The sequence below is a fragment of the Protopterus annectens genome, chromosome 4.part0 (assembly GCF_019279795.1).
Source record: "Protopterus annectens isolate FY-2018-M chromosome 4.part0, PAN1.0, whole genome shotgun sequence".
Classification (NCBI taxonomy): domain Eukaryota; kingdom Metazoa; phylum Chordata; order Ceratodontiformes; family Protopteridae; genus Protopterus; species Protopterus annectens.
This window is the reverse complement of record NC_056733.1, coordinates 1397604362-1397616861: the sequence shown is the minus strand read 5'-3', so window position 1 is coordinate 1397616861 and position 12500 is coordinate 1397604362. Positions and strand designations below refer to the sequence as shown.

Sequence of the window (12500 nt, the reverse complement as noted above, 5' to 3'; positions counted from 1 at the left end):
GTGGTACATAAGTGGGGTGCCACTTCGTTCTGTAGTTCATATAGAACGCAGCCCGGGATGTTGTCAGGTCCCATGGATGCTGTGTTCTTGGCTTTGGAGAGTGTGTTTTTACCTGTGCTGCCGTGATTACAGGTACTTTGCATTCTTCCGGTATAGAGATGGGCCCTTTAGGGAATGAGAGGGGGTAAAGTTAGCACTGAGCCTGTCTGCCAGGATGTTGGCATTATCAATTAGTTCTGTATATTTAGTGCCGTTGTGCTGTGACTCAGAGCAGATTTGAGTGTTGCCATTGAGATACTTGACATAGCTATAGAATGCTTTGTGGTTGTCTTTAGAATCGGTGGCGATTTTTTTTTCGTAACCAGCTTTGGAGGATTTTATGAGGGATCTCAGCTTCTTACTGAGGCTGACCACGTAGTTCCTCCAGTCATGGGATTTTACTCTTTCTTGCAACAGTTTATTTCTTCTGTTGTAGAGTTTGTTTATAGCAGGGGGGCACCAGATTGGCTTCCTTTTTCCTGGAAGATAGCATCTTGGTTCTGTTAGGGATTGCACAGTCCATGCACTTGTGTAAGTGCTTATAAAGTGCAATTGTATAAGATTCAGCAGTCGTATCTTTGTTGTCCGTCAGCATGGATGTCGTGAAGTTTGCCACTTCTGTCTTAAGAGGCGTGAAGTTGGCTTTGGAGAAATTTTTTACAGCGGTTTCCCTAATGGTGGGGGTGGGGGTGGGATGTTGATGTCTAGGTTGATTTGCTTGTGGTCGGATCTGACCAACGAGGAATTGACCTCTGATGTGGAACACTGGTTGCCCATGTTGGTAATAACCAGGTGTAGGATATTGCTGCCCCTGGTGGGGGTGTGGATATGTTGATCCAAGGCATTGGAATTTATGAATTCCAGAAAACGTTGAGCACAAGAGTTGGTACATGAGTAGTTTTCCCAGTTAATGGTGGGGTAGTTGAAATCGCCCATTATTAGGGTGTTAGGTTGTATCCATATATTTTCCAGTGTATCAAGAAATAAGGAATGGGAATGCTGGGGCATGGTGGGGGATCTGTAGCAATCTACGATTTTCATTGCGGTCTGGCTAGAGTTAGTTGCACTTGGATAATCTCAGATGCATTTTGCTGAGCAACTAGCCTGGAGATGTGGATATCCTTAATAAATATGTACACGCCTCCGCCTGTAGTGCTTCGGTCCAGGTTAGGTGACCGAAAAGTGTGGTATGAATTATAGACTGGTAATGCAGGGGTGGCCTCTGGAGCCTTGAACCAGGTCTCTGTCACTGCACAGATGTCGATGCTCTCCATTTTAGAGAGTGCCTCGAGTGAGTGCATTTTGGGGTTTAGACTTCTAGCCTTAAGTAGCATTACCCTCAGATTTTGCTTGCTTGTACCTGTTACTGTGGTGAATTTGTCATTTGAATCTTGCCTAAAAAAGGCACTATAGTGGTGGCAGGAGCCTTAGCCAGTATCCGGAATCCCAAGGGTGACAGGTGCAGGCCATCTCTGGCAAAGCATCGTGGTTTGTCGATCATGTCATCCCAGGCAGACAGATACTGGATCCCCTTAGAATGACACCAGAAGCTTAGCCAATTGTTGAAGTCCATCATTTTATCCTTTTACTGTGGTATCATTCTGGCTGATGGCTGGATGCTACTCAGGGCTATGGTCATACCTGCCTGGGCTACAAGCTCAGAAAGCTCCTCCATGTCTCTTTTCATGTAGTCCAGGGAGGTACGTCTCCGGTCATTCACACCAACATGGACAATGACAGAATCTTATTTGTACTTGTTGTGGAATGACTTGAGTGCATGCATTATGTGGCGGATCTTGGCACCTGACAGGCAGCTGACAGTAACTTTCTCCTTGTTTAGCCTGGTGAGTGGAACATCAGTGTGCCTGACTATAGAGTCACCTATGACTAGAGTATTGGGTACGTTGTTATGCCTTATGGGGTATGGTTGAGTGGCACACTGAGTTTGTGGGCTGTGTGTCATTTGGGTTGTGTTGGGGGGTGGAGGTTGCATGCGTTTCTGCTTTGGAGGTCCCTGTTGCTTGGGTAGATTTTTTTTGAGAGCCTCCGCAAATGTAGGTGTGTGTTTTGGTGGTGTAGGTTTTGAGGGACTGTGTGTGATGAGTGTGGTGTGGTGCTAGTATTTACCTTCTCCTCTTGACCGTCTAGTCCAGTCTTGGGTGAAGAGAGCTTTGCTTCCAGTTTGGTTATATAAGTGCATCTCTCACAGGTTGTAGTGCTGGGTGGTAGGAGGAGAGGTTTGTCTGTGTACATGACCCAATTGCTGCATTGCCCCAAGATGCCCAGATTCATCAGGTAGACGGGAGAAAACACCGGGAGCTGACCCTCAGACATGCATGGATAGGTGCTTATTAAGTACTAAAAACTGAGTGGTGTAGTAATTTGTAGTTTATTTAGTGCCCTTAGCTCCTTCCCCAGTGTCAGTGGTGGTATTGGAACCACTTATTCTTCTGGAGCCTGTCTTTTTGTTGCTGACAGGTACTGTTACTTCAGAGATGGCTCTTATGCATTCAGTACACTTGATGTTGAGACCCTTGACATTCATCATATCTCTGTACTGACTGCAGAATGTTGGTTCTTTGGTGCCATCCCTTGCTTAACTTAATTGGAGCTTTTCTCAATTCCAGGGCCTCCATCCTTGGTGTCCCCAGCCCCCTGCTATTGGGTGACCATCCCTGATGGTGACAGGTCTTGGATTGTCCTTACAGGATGTAGAGAGAATGATCTCCTCCAATTGATCAAGAGAGTCTCCATCAGTGCCAGTTCCAGCCTTGGGATAGCCTCCCATCAGCCCCTTCATCATGACCACCAAGAACAGAGCAGAGTGGGAAACATTAAGGAACAACAGTAAATTCACTGAATCTTCAGGGGACTCCAGTCATCCACAGTCAAAGGTGCCCTTTAATGGAACATGTAAAAGGAGGCACTTGAACATCCATTCGGAGTCGTTAACATAAAACACTGTTTTGTATGATAGAACTCCGCACAATCCCCTCTTGAAAATACTGCATTGGGTGAAATCCTTGGAGTGGATTGTGGCCAACAGATCTTCTCTCTCAAGATGAAGAGGTACTCCTTGAGGCATACCACTCTGTTCTCTCTACCTCTTGGTTGGTCCCTCCTGCTTTGACTGTCTTATTGACCTGGTCCCGTGGGGGTGGGAGGGGGGGGGCAGAAGTAGTTCTCAGAAAATCTGATAAAGTTCTATATCCATCTAAATATGGGCAACACTGGTCAAAAGGTCCTCTTGTGGACTCTGTTTTTTGCAGCAGCCTCTGAGAGGAAACTGAATGATGAGTTAACTGAATCAAGAGCAATAGACAGAATTGGAAAGTATGCTTACCCTTCAGGCACTTTTGCCGTGAGCACATTAAACCACTTGACACTCATGAATTGTTTGCAAAGGGATCTGGCAGAATAAGCCATAGATACTTTGCGCGAGCCACCCACAGCTGTGTCAAAGAAACAGCTTGAGACTATTCTGGTACCAATTTCATTATTACAAACCTTTGCTTGATTCATAATTCGACCAATGGAGTGGCCAGAACAGCAGGCACAGGCATTACCTTTAGGCATTACACCTAGTTTATTTTTTGGAGAAATTTTGAGTCCTTCACCAGTTCTCTTTTCAGTGGTTCCTTGCTATTTGGACTTACAGTGAAGAGTAGATTGACAAGATGCAAACATGTAGGAAATACTTTGCTATAAGCATCAGGTTTGAAAATCCTCCACAGTCTTTTAAGAGTACCAAATAGTTATGCTTTGGAAAGTCTGAATACCAGAATTTTATTCCTCCTCAGATAGGTGTGGTCACAGAAGAAGTGGCTCCTTTAACAGATAACAATCATGTGCTCACAGGGGTCTACAAAACCAGAGATTTTGGGGGTCATTTTCTGACAAACAGACCCAACATCCCTGAAGCTGTGTCAGACTGTCCACCACTGGAGGCAGTCCAGTTTCACTTATCCCTCCACTTGGCTTTATGGAGGGCCACCTCTCAAAACAAATGGGTGAGAACGATAATATTTACAGGCTGTATGATGCCCTTTCTCCAGTCCCCCCTTCCCACTGTCCCACCCCCATCAGTTCAAAGCATCAGAAAGAGAGGCTTCCTTCCTTCAACAAAAAAACATTCCCAAGGTCCCACCAGACCAGAAAAGGTCAGAAAACAGTTCCACATTCTTTTTAGTAATGAAGGACCAGTACTAGATCTCCATGATCTAAATTTCTTTGTCAAAAAAGATTCCCTTCAGAATGGTCATGCTGCATGTGGTTTTGCCCTGTCTAAAGGTAAATAACTGGATATACTCGATAGACCTTCAGGATGCCTACCTCCACGTAAAGATCACCAGAAAATCCAGACGGTATCTGCACTTCTGGATAGAAGCCAGTCACTACAATTAAGAGCCTTGCCGCTGGGTGTTCACGAAGTACATGGTTGTAGTTGCAGCTCATCTGCGACCCAGTAGTCGCAGCTTATCTGCAACCCAAAGGGATTTGTGTTCTCATACTTGGATGACTAGCTCCTCCTTAACAACAGCCAAGGAGGCCTTACTAACATCAGAGATTATTTTTGAAAGCTCTACCTGTCTTTTAGGTATCTTTGTAAATCAAGAAAAGGCATACCTACAACCAGTGCAACACACTTTTTACATCACATGCCATTTGGGCATATCAGAGTATATAGTAAGGTTTATTCCAGGAAAAATTCAAACCATTCAAATAGTAATCCAAACCCTTCTACACAGGCAGTTTTCTACCACATCTTTGGTTCTCAGAGATGTATGCCAACTGTAATAGTTCTTGTCAGTCACATTCAGCTGTATATGAGAATTCTGCAGTGGTTACTGTCACGTCAGTGGTCCTAGCTAGTGGAGCAGTCTTCTATACCAATCCGTATAATTCACATCTGCAAAATTCATGTAAGTTGATGACTTCTCCAAACATTCACATGGATGTCTTTGCAGTGCCACTTCCTTCCACTACACTGACCACTGATGCCTCCTCTCAGGGTGGGAGCATTTTGAAGAGATGGTGGCTAAATGAGTTTGAACATGGAGATTAGCTTACATATCAGTGTCTTAGGGATGAGGGTGGTGGTTCTTGTTCATAGCCTAGTACCAACCTATGAACCTATCAGCCCTAGGGCCTGTACAAGCCTAGCCATAACAATTCTCTGGCTATTTATTCCCACAGTATTTACTTCCTTGGACCCTTGTCTAGCAGAGTGACTGACGTGATCCCCAGGGTGAATTTCCTATTTCCCATCCAATCATCAAGGTTCCTTTTGAAGAGGACCAAAGAGGCACTTTGCTGGACATGTATGAGCAGTCTATTCCAGAGTCTGGGGAGTCTCTGGGTCAGGAACCTATCCCTCCGGCATGTTTTGTTCATTATGATGACAAGATTTAGATCCCTGGAGCGTGTCTGTCTGAACGCATCTGACAGGTTTAGGGACCTTAAGATTATTCTGAGCGGTGTATGTGGAATAGAGTTTGGGTGGTCAAGAATTTACAGGCTGCCTCTGTCCATTAAGGACATAGGTGGCTGATTGTGGTGAATTTTCAATTGTCCATCCACTGTTCCAAATTAAGCTTGAAACTGGTTTAAGGAAGAACTCTGCTTAGCATGGATGGGAAGACTGTTCCAGAGAAGGGTATTCTCTGAGACGTGTACTAGTCCCTCCAACTTGTCCTGTTTGTCACAAGAAGGGTCCAAGTCCTTAGGTCATGTATTTTTTTAATGTTGCTTGTTTTGCAGATATGCAGAAGGTCCATCAGAGTGTGATCCAAGAATTGCTTGTATGTCAGACACAGATCACCCCTCAACAGTCTGTAGAAGACCAAGTACAGGGATACAGCTTTGAGGTGATCCACAGAGGACATGTCATTTATGCCCTGTATCCTTTTTGAGCTGTGTATGTGGAATAGAGTTTGGTTGGTCCAGAATTTACAGGCTGCCTCTGTCCATTAAGGACATAGGTGGCTGATTGTGGTGAATTTTCAATTGTCCATCCACTGTTCCAAATTAACCTTGAAACTGGTTTAAGGAAGAACTCTGCTTAGCATGGATGGGAAGACTGTTCCAGAGAAGGGTATTCTCTGAGACGTGTACTAGTCCCTCCAACTTGTCCTGTTTGTCACATGAAGGGTCCAAGTCCTTAGATCATGTATTTTTTTAATGTTGCTTGTTTTGCAGATATGCCGAAGGTCCATCAGAGCGTGATCCAAGAATTGCTTGTATGTCAGACACAGATCACCCCTCAACAGTCTGTAGAAGAGCAAGTACAGGGATACAGCTTTGAGGTGATCCACAGAGGACATGTCATTTATGCCCTGTATCCTTTTTTGTGAGGAACCTCTGTGGATATTCAGATTGTTGCATGAGCCTGGTCAGATACATAACAAAGAGGTTGTCCTACTCCATGTTTGGTCTGATTAGGGCTGAACACAATGGAATAATTACTTCCTTGGACCTAGAATCTATACCCTTGTTTATAAGTTGTGCAACATAGAATGATTTCCTTACTACCATACACACATGGTGGTCATACGCCAGGTTGCTGTTTGCAGGTGTTCCCAAATCCCTGACTGCTGATTTTTGCTCTTAGGGGTATGTCATCAGGTAGTTCCTAGGGTGGCAGACTTCCCAAAGCATACTAGTATGCATTTCTTGGCATTGAGTTTCAGACCATGGCTCTGCAAGCAGTTATTTGTCTGTGTCCACCCTTCTTAGAGGATATTTGTGTCTTGGGGGATTCTGTGGGTGCACTTAATTTGCAGTCGTCAGCAAACGTGGTGAGCCAGAGACCCTTGGCATTGGCTTTGTCTTTCAGAGAAGTAGATGCCAAAAAGGAGTGGACCCAGCACAGAGCCCTGAGGAACTCTACTTTTCACTGTCCGCCTTTTGAAGGTGGACTACCCTATTCAAACTTCTTCGGCCCTGTTAATTGGGTGACATAGGCCAAATAGACCTAATTCCGTGATTTTGATAACAATGCTTGGAATGGGGTATTGTATCAGATTCCCTGGCCAGATCAGTGTAGGCATTATGTACAGTCTTTCCCTTGTCCATTGCCTCGGTGACCTTCTCGAAGAAGTCCACCAAGCTGAATAAGTACAATATACCCTTCATGAAACCAAATTGGGTTGGATTCAGTGTCTGAAGTTTTCCTGTGCTATTGTTGATCACTTCCATGGCTTTGCAAATGAGACTAGTCAGGCTTATGGGTCTGTAGTTTCCAGGGTATGTGATTGGCCCACCATTGTGCAGAGGGATGACCTGTGCAGTTCTCCCTTCGTAAGGCATGAAGTCTGTGGTTAGTGATTCTGTTGGTCCTGACTGGTTGTTCTTCATGCTATTTAGGAGGCATTCTGGGATATTATTGGGGTCTACTGATGCAGTACTCTTGGTCTTGGAGAGAGCGTCGAGGACCTGCTATCTAGTGATAGATGGATGGGTATGTTTGTTTATAATTCCAGAGGAGAGGATGGCTGGGGGTAGAAAGGGATAAAATTGGAAATTAATTTCAGTTAATTTGCTATATCTTTTAGCTCAGTGTAGTTGGCTCCAGCTCTATTTACAGTTAATTTTGCAAATTATTGTATACTACCTTTGAGGTTGCAGACATAGCTAAAAATGCTTTATGGTTGCCCTTGGACTGGAGGTTGTATCTCAAACTTGGCTTTAATAGACTTGATTTGTCCTCTGAGTTGCTTGTTTAGATAGCTGAGAAATTTATTATCCTTCTGGGTGTTGCACTTCCTTATTTTTGCCATGACTTTCTTCCTTTTGTTGTACAACTTATTTATATTAGGAATCCAACAAGGTGTTTTTTTTCTTGTTTATTCCTGGTAGGCACAGCTGTCTATGTGCATCTTTTGACTTGATTGTACAGGGTCTGTATGAACAATTTCCTACAGGCAGCAGTGCTTGACATTTTGCCAGGTTAGTAAGGTAGCCACGGTGGTACGGCGGTAGCATTGTTACCTCACAGCAAGAGGTTCTCCCGTTCGATTCTCGGCGTGGCTTGGGAGTGCCTTCTGTGTGGAGTCTGCATGCCCTCCCTGCGGTTGGGTAGCGTTCGAAAGACATGCGTGCGTAAATGGGCGTGCCTTCGTTGAAGGTTGGGCATCAAGCTGGCACCTTGACGTTTCGTAAAAATCTACTGCCAATCATTAGCGGACTGGAGTTCCGCTGTGGCGACCCGTTACAGGGAAAAAGCCGAAAAGACAACAACATTGCTTAATAGTAAGCAGTTTGCCTTGGAATAGTTAAAGGGTTACCACTGGTCCCGAGTTTTGCTTTTATTTCAAAGAAAACAGCTGTATGGTCTGACCTCACCAAAGAGAACTTTATATTGAGGGGGGAGGGGTGCAGCATTCTTCAGCGTTAGTGAAGATGAAATCCAGTATGTTCTCACTCCTAGTGAGTATATTAGCTATCTGGCCAGGGTGTTTGTGTTAGCAAAGTTTAGGAATCTCTGGGCCTGCACATTTGGGGTAGTGTATGATTCTTGGTTTATAGTGGGGTAGTTAGTCGCCCATGAATATTGGATTGGGTTGAATGCTGAGTGACTTCAGTTAAAGTTTCAGGGACATAAACTGTGACCTGTAGCTTGCAGTGATATGGTATGGGACTTTGCCTATGGTGATTTGGAGGTGGACAATCTCACTTGTGTCATCCTGTTTGACCAGTCTTGAGGTACAACTATTTTAGATGTAAATTGAGACACTTTGACCCTTAGCCCCTGTCTGCAATAGCTGGTCTAAAGATGTGGAAGGCATTGTAGCCCTACACTTCTGGGGTGTTTCTGCAACTTTAAACCATGACTTGCTAACTTCACAAACATTTGCATTTTCCAAGATGGAGTGCTTGGAGGGAGTGAGGTTTCTTGTTTAGGTTCCTGGCATTGATCAGTAATGCCTTTAAATTTTCTAGGTTTGGTTTTGCTATGCTGACAGTTTTGTCATTTTGGCATTGCCTAAAAAAGGTACTATGGTGGAGGACAAATTTTAGCCAGTATTCGAAACTCTAGAGGGGATAGGTGCAGATCAGCCCTTGCAAAGCAGTGTGGACTGTTCACCATATCCTCCCATGCTGACAAATATTGTACATCCTTGGAGTGTTACTAAAAACTAAGCTAATTACTAAAGTCAGTCATCTTCTTTTCATATTGTGACATCACCCTTGGAGTAGGTAGAATACTGCTCATAGCTAAGGTCATACAGGCCTGGGTCACACAAATATGAGAGTTCTACCATGTCCCTCTTCATACACCCAGGGAGGTATGTCTCAGGTCATTTACACCCACATATACTCTAACAGTGTCATACTGATGCTTGCATTCCAGTAACCTGAGTGCATGCACGATTTGGAGGATCCTGGCCACAATAGACAACTGATTGTGACTCTCTCCTTACTTAGCCTGGTGAGAGGCACATCAGTGTCTCTCACAATGGAGTCTCCTTTGACCAAAATGTTGGGTTGTGTGGTGGTATGACTTATGGGCTTAGAAGTTGAGACTCCATGAGATGGGGTGGTACAAGTATAGTTTTGTGTTTTGTTAAGTGCTCTAGAGGTTGCCGAGGACACTTTAAGTGCAGTGTCTAGGAGGTCTTTGTGGTTTCATGAGATTACATTTAAGAGCCTCAGCATATATGGGTCTGTGTCTGGTCATTACTGTGTCAGGTGAGTGTAGTGTGTGTGTTGCTAACAGCCTTTTAGATATTATAGTTACATTACGTGTATATGAGAGCCTTTCCTCCAGTGATATTGTATAACTACAGTGTCACTGGAGACAAGTGACATTGTATGACTTACATCTCTCACATATACCATATCCATTTGTTTGAGAATTAGGTGGTTGTCAATATACATTTTGCAATTGCTGAATTGCTTCACAGTGCCCATATCAACCAAGCTAGCTGCCAAGATAGCAGGAAGTGCGTGTCCATGGATATGGTCCTCATTGCATGTTCTACATGGGGATGGTGTTGGAGAGGCTTAGAGCTGGCTAATTTGCTTACTCTAGGAGTACAGATAACAGTCTAGTGTAGTAACAACTAATAAACCAAGCAGAAATGGAGCAATGAAAAGTAACAGCTAAAGCACTACAGCAGAGCAAGACTTCCCAAGACCAAGCTGGAGGAGTAAGTATTCTCAGTGTGCAGATTTGCTGCTGTCTCCACAACTAAATACTGAGGAATTTTCAGGGCAGTTTTATAAGGAAAATTTTCAGTTATAGGTGCCTGTGTCTACACAGGACACTGCTAACTGCCACTGTGCAATGAACAGCTTTGTGCAAATGTTGGCAACTTTATGCAGGCACAGGAAATCTCAAAGCAAACAGCCTAGCCCTCAGCCAATTACTGCACTCTTTGGAGTTTCAAACAGTGAGTCCTGGTTCAGAAAGGATTTTGTTTCTCCTGCCACAAGAGAGTAGACCAAAGACAACACAATTTGAAAACACTGCCTGGGTTTCTTAAAAAAGCTGAAACTAGTCCGGTTACAGCTAATAAAGCACAAACACAGGAATAAACAGTAACAGTTAAAGGACTACAGTGGAGCAAGAAAAATGGAAAAAAAAACAGATATCAGAGCAGCATTAAGTAATAAACATGTAAAAGTGCAATTAAGGACTGTGGATCTGATGTCAGTTTTCATTTATTCCTCAACTATGTGTTTGAATACGTTCCTCTGATCTGATTTGGCCATTACACTACCTCGTGGCATCCAAAATCTCTCAAGCGCCTTCCCTACCCCTAAAGGTTCTAATGCACCAATATGCAAAACCCTTAAGATCTCATTTGCCGCTTTCATGTCTAGACGTGGTCGCCTTTAGCTCTCGAGTCAGAGTGGGAGAGATGTTTTTCATGTATATTTTTTCCCTTTTCAAAGAGTGTAATTGTTAAATATGGTCCTTGTTCGGCTATCGGAAAAACAGATCCTTGAATGGCTAAATATCATATATAAAACATCTAAACGGAAGATTACCGAACACAAACAACTTCAGAAATAAATTCATCAAATGGCCATAGTTGGCCAACAACCAGGAAGTAATGCAGAGCATAAGGCAAATGAAGGAAGCCTTTTAATTTTGCCCTATTCCCCACTGTAGTGTGAACTCGGAGTTGTATATAGTTAGGGGGGGTGTGGGGGGCTCGGCCCACCACCTTGGTTGGTTGTGTTTGCAATGTTAGCCAACTATGGCCATTCAATGAATGTATTTTTGAAGTTATACATGTTCGGTAATTTTTCGTTTGGATGTTTTACTTAAGATATTTAGCCATTCGAGGATATGTGTTTTCAGTAGCCGAATGTAGACCCATTAAAATATATCCTTTCCTTAGTCTCAGTATTTCTAAACTCCTTTCATACACTTGCAAGTGTAAATTCATACATACCATTTTTGATAGGCCTAGTTTTCCTTCCAAACCCTTGTACACTTTGTGTATTCTAAATTTACCATGGTTGGTATAATTACATTTTCCTTTCTATTATATCTGGTGTAATTTCCTCAACAGTATTGGTGTACTTGTCTGTCCTTTCAGAGCTTTAAAAAAGTTATTAGTGTTGTAAATTTTTTTAGTTTATCTCTTTGACAGGATGTCCAAAAAAGGTCCATCACAATTCAAGAAATGTGAGAAGTGTGAGCGCAAGTTTGCCTGTCTGTGATGACCATTCCTTTTGCGTAAATTGCTTGGGCCCAGATCATTTAAAGATAGATTGCAGCATTTTGTAATAAGTTTAACCATCGTGCTCTTGCTGACAGGAGAAATAAATTAATATTAACTCATTCACTCCGGAGCAGCTCAGAAAAAGCTGCCTGCGTAATTTCACCATAGGAACAACAGTGCAGCCTGAGCTCATTTTCAGAAAATCCATTTGTAATACCATACAGAAAACAAATGTTCATAACTCTTTAAACTATAAGAGCTAGACTAAAAATGTAAACATGAAAGTTGTTCAGCAGACACTGCCCTTTCCAACAGTGTAAATGTGCATATCAAAGTCATTATTAAATATTTGGCAAGGAATGTTGATATTGTGCATATTTTTTACATTTTTGGAAAAGCAAAGCACAATATCTTGGTCAATGTACCATGCAGACCCATACAAATTGAATTTAATTTGTTAGTATGAATGTCAGCTTTAAAATGATACTTCAACCATTACTGTGTGATGCTCGTTTCTTGAGATATTCACAGAAATATAATTAATATATTATTTCTCATAATTAATGAAGCATAATATCTCATTACCTGTAATAGACATAGCCTACATATAAGTGTAGAAGTTGTGCATCTGAATGTCAGCTTCAAAATGATGCATCATTTGTGTGATCACCATGCTCCCTTGCAAAGATATGGGCATAATAATGAGACGTATTGTAAATGTATAATTTTCATAATCGTACAAGACAAAGTGTGATATCTGTACATGCATACTGTGCACAGACA

General features: G+C 42.8%; 1 protein-coding gene across 1 annotated transcript in view; it reads left to right on the top strand.

The window, feature by feature from the left end:
• Nucleotides 1-12500, top strand: part of DDX46 (DEAD-box helicase 46) — a gene marked incomplete in the record, with an annotated part of 2009097 nt that overhangs the window by 1511747 nt on the left and 484850 nt on the right.